Genomic DNA, 7602 nt, shown 5'->3' with positions numbered 1-7602 from the left:
TCGCCGCCCTGCCCGACAGGCTATCTTGAATAGTGATATAAAAATCCCTTCCTTGATTCGCATTGTTCACTCGCTTGTAGGGGTGAAATGGATCATAGTTTATCATTTACACATGCTTCTAAGTCTTACCAATTTAAACATTCAAGCGTTTTAAACCATTCATGCGCATGAAGAATTCAGTTCGGTGCTCGCGCGTACATACAGAGCGGCGTTTCAGGCAGAGCACGAACACAGAATTGATTCCGCTTTCGCTTGAACGGACACATACATGCAAAATTATCTCAAAATAACCATCTCAGCAAGTATTTTCATGTCTTAAATGAACTTAAACAGTGGAGAAAGAAATCTCGCTTGCATTATTGGATCCGTGCATTCGGTCTAAAAGAGGCAGCAGCCTATAATAAATACCTGCTGTTTAAGCACCACCTGCTGTCAGAGAGTGACCTTTCATTCAGCGTCTCATTCAGCCCGTCTGCTGTTTTTGTTTCGTTCAGATTTTTTTTTATGTAGTATCACAAAGCTAAAGTCAGACTCTTTTGTTTTTGTTTCAAATTTAAAAATGTTACAATCTAAATAACATGTATGCAGCATTTTTTGTTTGGATCGTGATTAAAATACACAGGCAAAACCTTAGTTTACTTGCGTGGAGAAATTTATTTTATTTGTATCGTTTATTTGATTTGGGATTTGTTTTAAAATTTCAAGTTCATATGTTGTTTGACATTTTCAATTTCACAAAGTAATGTGCAGCCTTTTGGTCTGAGAAATAACAAAAGAACACCTTTTAAAAATCTGTCTTAAATCTAATTTTGTTTAAAAAAATATTGTGAGAAAATTGTATTGTGAAATCAGTATTGTGAATTATATCACATCGTGAGTTGAGTGAATCGTTACATCCCAATATGCTACTAGTTTTTGCTGTGGTATCGAAGTAGTAAATTGTTATTTAAATAAGTGTTACTTAAATAATAAAGAATTGCTCATCATATTTTTTTGCTCATCTGAAAAACGACCTGATCTGTGACTCAAAATGTGATATGATAATGTAATATAATCCGAACCGTGAGATCTGTGATTTGTTGCACCCCTACTCTCTTGACTTGTTATTTGAAGAAAAAATACAATGTATTTTATTCGGGCTGGTTAAATAAATTTTTGTGCTACCAAAATCTGAAGAATGCCTGCCCGAAGGGCTACCAGGGATTTTGAAATTTTGCCAGCCCCGTGTACGTAGGCACAAAAGCTAGATTTTGCATACGTTCAAAAGTTTTCAGATTTATAAATCCATGCGTATATGCCAGAACCTGCACAAAAATCCCTTTATAAATCCCAGTCAGGGGAAGATTGTGCATACGTGCATCTCCACCCCGACTCCTCCCCGAAATCACCATATATGGAGCTTACAACGCCTAGTTTTACTATGCATAACCTCATCTGCATATCATTTCTATGCATATTCCCATCCATGTGACACCATGTTTAACACCGTCAAAAGTACAAGACATTTAGGAAATATGAGATATGGACTATAAATGGAATTTGTGCCATACACATTAATTTTTATTGCTAAAAATCATCCAGTATCCTTATGTTTTAGAATAAATATATCAAAATATCCATTAAAAACTGTTTAAAATAGTTCTCAGAAAAATAATTTAGAATAGAGTTGATCTCATTCATTTCCACTGGCCCAATAATATTTCAGTTGTTTTACAAAATTCTAATTAAATTAAATTAAATGCAGTTTTGCTGATAAGTTGAACGTCTTTTAGCTATTTTTAGTGGGAAAATATAGGCCTATATTTATTGCCGTGTAAATACAATGATCTGACTCTGCGCGTCATTGACAAATTATTTTAAAAAGGAAACATGCAAATCTTACCGTTTTCTTCAAGTTGTATCCTTCAAATACAGTGGTATTTCTCATAATGTTGTGGAGATGCCGTCACACAGCATCAACACCTCCGTGCAGCTGTGGTTGTACAGTAAGCTATTATCATCGGTCTTATTCAAACCGGAAAATAGACCGTTCCGCCGAATCCAGCAGTGTCTGCCATAATATCGAAGTGCGCGCGCATCATTGATCGTTGTTCTCACTAAAACTATTTTCTCATAACATGAGATGTGCAGTTCACTTTAAAGATAAATTATTGTGCACCTATAGCACTCCTCGCTGTCATTAAAACATAACATACCGCAGGAAAAGTAATCAAGCGCATCCACTACAAATATGCTATGTCTAAATTCATATCATTTTGGTTTAACTTCTGCATAATGACTTTAGGTGCGCAAATTTTCCCGTTGAGTTTGTGTTTTATAAATCCCTTAAAAAGGAAACATGCAAATCTTACCGTTTTCTTCAAGTTGTATCCTTCAAATACAGTGGTATTTCTCATAATGTTGTGGAGATGCCGTCACACAGCATCAACACCTCCGTGCAGCTGTGGTTGTACAGTAAGCTATTATCATCGGTCTTATTCAAACCGGAAAATAGACCGTTCCGCCGAATCCAGCAGTGTCTGCCATAATATCGAAGTGCGCGCGCATCATTGATCGTTGTTCTCACTAAAACTATTTTCTCATAACATGAGATGTGCAGTTCACTTTAAAGATAAATTATTGTGCACCTATAGCACTCCTCGCTGTCATTAAAACCGCAGGAAAAGTAATCAAGCGCATCCACTACAAATATGCTATGTCTAAATTCATATCATTTTGGTTTAACTTCTGCATAATGACTTTAGGTGCGCAAATTTTCCCATCGAGTTTGTGTTTTATAAATCCCACCTTTTGCGTAGGAAGTGGCGTACGCCTCTTGTATGGGCAGGTTTTGTACGTACGCAAGCAACGGTTATAAATGAGGCCCCTGCTCTCTGAACAAGATAATGGCAGCTTTAGTCCTGCTCTGGCTTAAGCAGGGGGAGACTATGACATCCCAATGAGACTGGATTCTTTTCTTGTTACCAACAGTACTTCTCGTGTTACCCTTGATTAATATTGTGATTTCCTTCACAAAGGCTGTCATTGTTTTAATTATATGACAGGAAGACAGCACATACAGCATTGAGTTTCTTTAGGTTCCTTTCTCCTTTTTTAAATATTACTGTTGAACTAAACCTTCCTTCCTTGTCTCTGAGAAGCTTTGTTGAATAAAATCTGAACATGTACAAATAAATATTTCCCTTAAGTGTGCCTACAAAGTTCTAAAAACATAACAGGCACATATAAAGTTACAGAAAATCGGTCTTTCAACAATCATCTATAAATGCAGCTTATGAGAACATTTAATGAGAAATACGTCTTGATGTTCCCTTTCTAGTTCCTCTAAGCTTTCTCTCACACAGTCCCAGTGTTGTCCAAGAGCAGAACTTCCCTGTAGACCCTTCTGCTTTCTCTATGAATTACGGCTGACCCTGTTGCATAAGTGCAGGGGCTGACATCATTGTTAGAGACCCAGCACTGCGGTTTGACGGCACATCCACTACAAATATGCTATGTCTAAATTCATATCATTTTGGTTTAACTTCTGCATAATGACTTTAGGTGCGCAAATTTTCCCATCGAGTTTGTGTTTTATAAATCCCACCTTTTGCGTAGGAAGTGGCGTACGCCTCTTGTATGGGCAGGTTTTGTACATACGCAACGGTTATAAATGAGGCCCCTGCTCTCTGAACAAGATAATGGCAGCTTTAGTCCTGCTTTGGCTTAAGCAGGGGGAGACTATGACATCCCAATGAGACTGGATTCTTTTCTTGTTACCAACAGTACTTCTCGTGTTACCCTTGATTAATATTGTGATTTCCTTCACAAAGGCTGTCATTGTTTTAATTATATGACAGGAAGACAGCACATACAGCATGGAGTTTCTTTAGGTTCCTTTCTCCTTTTTTAAATATTACTGTTGAACTAAACCTTGCTTTCTTGTCTCTGAGAAGCTGTGTTGAATAAAATCTGAACATGTACAAATAAATATTTCCCTTCAGTGTGCCTACAAAGTTCTAAAAACATAACAGGCACATATAAAGTTACAGAAAATCGGTCTTTCAACAATCATCTATAAATGCACCTTATGAGAACATTTAATGAGAAATACGTCTTGATGTTCCCTTTCTAGTTCCTCTAAGCTTTCTCTCACACAGTCCCAGTGTTGTCCAAGAGCAGAACTTCCCTGTAGACCCTCCTGCTTTCTCTATGAATTACGGCTGACCCTGTTGCATAAGTGCAGGGGCTGACATCATTGTTAGAGACCCAGCACTGCGGTTTGAAGGCAGTGTGAACCGGTGTGGGTCCTCAATTCTCCCTCCTGCACTGGGATGAGGAGCAGCTGGGGCTCCTGAGGCGTGACCCTCACTGTTGAGAAAAGATTGAGAAACGGCTCCACTGTATGTACTGTAACACAAGCACCTGGTTTTTGCATTTTGTAAATGATGTAGGCCATAGCTTAGTGTGTGAGCGCCTTTTGTCTTTGGTTTCTCCATTGAAAGACTTTGCCTACATAACTTTTTGGAAATTTGTAGAGTAGATTTTAAATGGCAGAGAAATGTTAAAAAATGTGCACATGTGGTTTACTAATCACGGACTTAGATGTGCAATAGTGTTTGAGCTAGTGTTGTCACGGTACCAAAATTTCAGTATTCGTTACCAATACCAGTGAAAATCCACGGTTCTCGGTACAAAAGCAAAACACAAAAACATGCTAATTGAATAACATTTTTATTAATAACGTTAAACAAAAATTAAATGTACAAAACCAATGCCATTCTTTATACTTATTTAAAATTGTTTCAAGTTTTTACACAAGTAATACAAGTATGAAAAAAGTAAACAAGTTTCCCCCAAAAGTTCAGTCATAGTTCTGCTGCCACTGAAAAACATCTGTAAACTGTTGTCTGTTTTAGGGTTTGCTGGTGTGTTTCAGGATCTTCCTCAGTCTGCAGCTGTAAAAGGAAAATATAATATACTTAAGTAAAGCAATGGGCTAAGTCTGACCAAATGCAACATTAGACCATTGACAACAGCTAAATATAACTTTTCAGGAAATAACAAACCTCAGCTTTTATAATAAATTTAGATAATATTACAAATATATATATTGTATATCAAATAGATGGAAACTGTAGTATTAAAAACACTTTACAATAAGATTTTATTTGTTAGATAACATGAACTAACAATAAACAATAGTTATATGGCAATTATTCTTCTTAGGGTTAATTTTAAAGTGCAATCTGTTAAAATTATTTAATGCACAATGAACAAACATGAACGATCAAGTGTTTGTATTAAATAACATTCACAAACATTAATGAATGTTTTAAAAATATATTGTTCACTCACTGTAAGATGTTACTAGATCTAACTCATGTTAGAAAACATTAAGTAATTGTACAGGGCTTTTAAAACCTGCTAGAGATATTCAGCCAAGAATTACATCTAACTAACTAAGAAAAACAAAAACAAAAAAACTAATTTTTCTGACGGACTAATATGACCAACACTATATGACATAAACACTGTTAACCATACATTTGTACATTCTCTAACACGCATATTTTGGTTACACAGTTCATTTAAATACCTCTGGTGTGTAAAAATAGTAAATACCATTATGTCCTCCTGTTTTTTACAGTAATAAAAGTTATAGGAGCATTAAATAGTTAAAGAAATCATTTTGAACAAAATTAATTCTAATGCTCATTATATTATGAGCATTAGATATAATGAGCATTAGAATTTATGCTACACACAGCCAGCAGCAGTGCAAAGTTTAACCGTCTTGTCCATCTTATTATTTATTCTGATTAGAAATAATAGTATTTCTTCAGATTTCGCCTTATGTCACTGGGCAGGTCACGTTTCTCAATACCAAACAGGAGTTGCTGATTTGTAAATGTTAATTTGTCTAATGTTGCAGAAGTACAAGACGTGTGCAGTTTAGTTTCTTTTTTTTCACTGGGGAGGAAGTTTAGATTTTTTAAAGTTACAGTATGTTTTCAAAATACACTGAACTCTTCCTGGATAGTTCAAGAAAAATTTGATTCCTCATGATATGACCCCTTTAAAGCTTAAGCTTGGAGGGCATGTTTTCTTAGTTTAGAGAGAACGTATGAGTTGAGAACATCTGTGACTCACTGCAAAGTATAAACACACACATGAGCTCCTGACCATGGACAGACTTAGCACCATATTTACACACCAACATACCTTCTGCCAAGACGCACGTAGTTAAAAACGTATACTTGGTGCTCACATGAGGATCCCAGATGTGTGAATCCGCACCAAATTCGGGGGATCCCTTCAGCTCGAGGAACCCTCTCAAATGCGAATCGCGTGTACGTCTCGAGGCCCTCTTTCGAATGAGGCCTTCGAGCTGAAGGGATCCCCCAAATTTGGTGGAGATCTGCCGGTGCGTTCACGAGATAGTGACACCAGCCAACACTTTCACTTCAGCAAGGAGGTCTCTTGTTCAGGCAGCAGCATTCAAGCGTTGACTTATTCGACCGTAAGTGCACTGCGAAGTGGACTTCACATGATATTCCGCCATGATTCCAGTTCCAAGGGAACGTACACGTTACATTCAAAGGGCATTCAAAGACATGAATTTATATTTATTTACAGAGGTATATTATGTCACACTTCACACTTCTCTAGTAAGTTTCGTCTGTGTATGAAGACGGTAGCGCAAATCCGTGAATGAATGTTCCGAAGTGAAATAAACTTCAACAGAATAATGTTGAATGGAATTGAATTGAATTGAATTAAAGTTGAATAAACTTAAACTTTACTGTTCAGTGCACTGATGTCAGACTCATTTTGGATAATAAAGTTTATTGTTAAATGCCCTGCCTCTATCATTACATATCTTTGTCACGTCATTATAAGTGTTTGATCACCACATTTGAGTGATCATTGCAAAAAATGTGTTTGTGTGTGTGTGTGTGTGTGTATGTGTGTATGTATGTATGTATGTATATATATATATATATATTCTGTTTATGTATATACTGAATTCTATATATGGTACCAATCAAATGTTTGGACACACGAATGGGAAAGTGACTGGTACTGCACTATAATATACACAAAGAATATCGGCCGATATATCGATATCAACCTTTTTTACTCTCTAATATCGGTATCGGCCCCAAAAAACCCATATCGGTCGGGCTCTAGTTTATAATACACATTTTAAAATTATATTGCATACCTGCTGCCTTTCGAATGTTTACGTGCTTTTCTTCTCTTTCTGCTCCCAGTCGCTGTGGTGGAGCATTTATGAAGTATCGTTATTATAAATACTTTCCAGCATTTCAGAAATAGGCTAAACATGTATGGAAATTACACTGAAGTAGGCTACAACGTTACCTACGGTGTTCGGGAGTGCTCAAAAAGTGTTTAAACACTGATTTCTTCTCGTAAACTCAGAGATGTGGATTCAGACGGCAATTAAATTACCACACGACCTTGGTGTTTGTCAAAAAACAGTAGGCAATTCGGCAGGCGATTTTTACGGGGGTGGTGAGAGAAAAACACTGACATCCTGGATTCGGACGGCATTAAAATCACCAACTACCCGCTGTAAATGGTGAAAATCACTTGCGT

This window comes from Sinocyclocheilus grahami, unplaced genomic scaffold, assembly GCF_001515645.1.
Source record: "Sinocyclocheilus grahami isolate Dianchi unplaced genomic scaffold, SAMN03320097.WGS_v1.1 scaffold371.1, whole genome shotgun sequence".
In the NCBI taxonomy this organism is placed as follows: domain Eukaryota; kingdom Metazoa; phylum Chordata; class Actinopteri; order Cypriniformes; family Cyprinidae; genus Sinocyclocheilus; species Sinocyclocheilus grahami.
The sequence above is the reverse complement of the archived record's forward strand: the minus strand, read 5'-3'. Positions refer to the sequence as shown.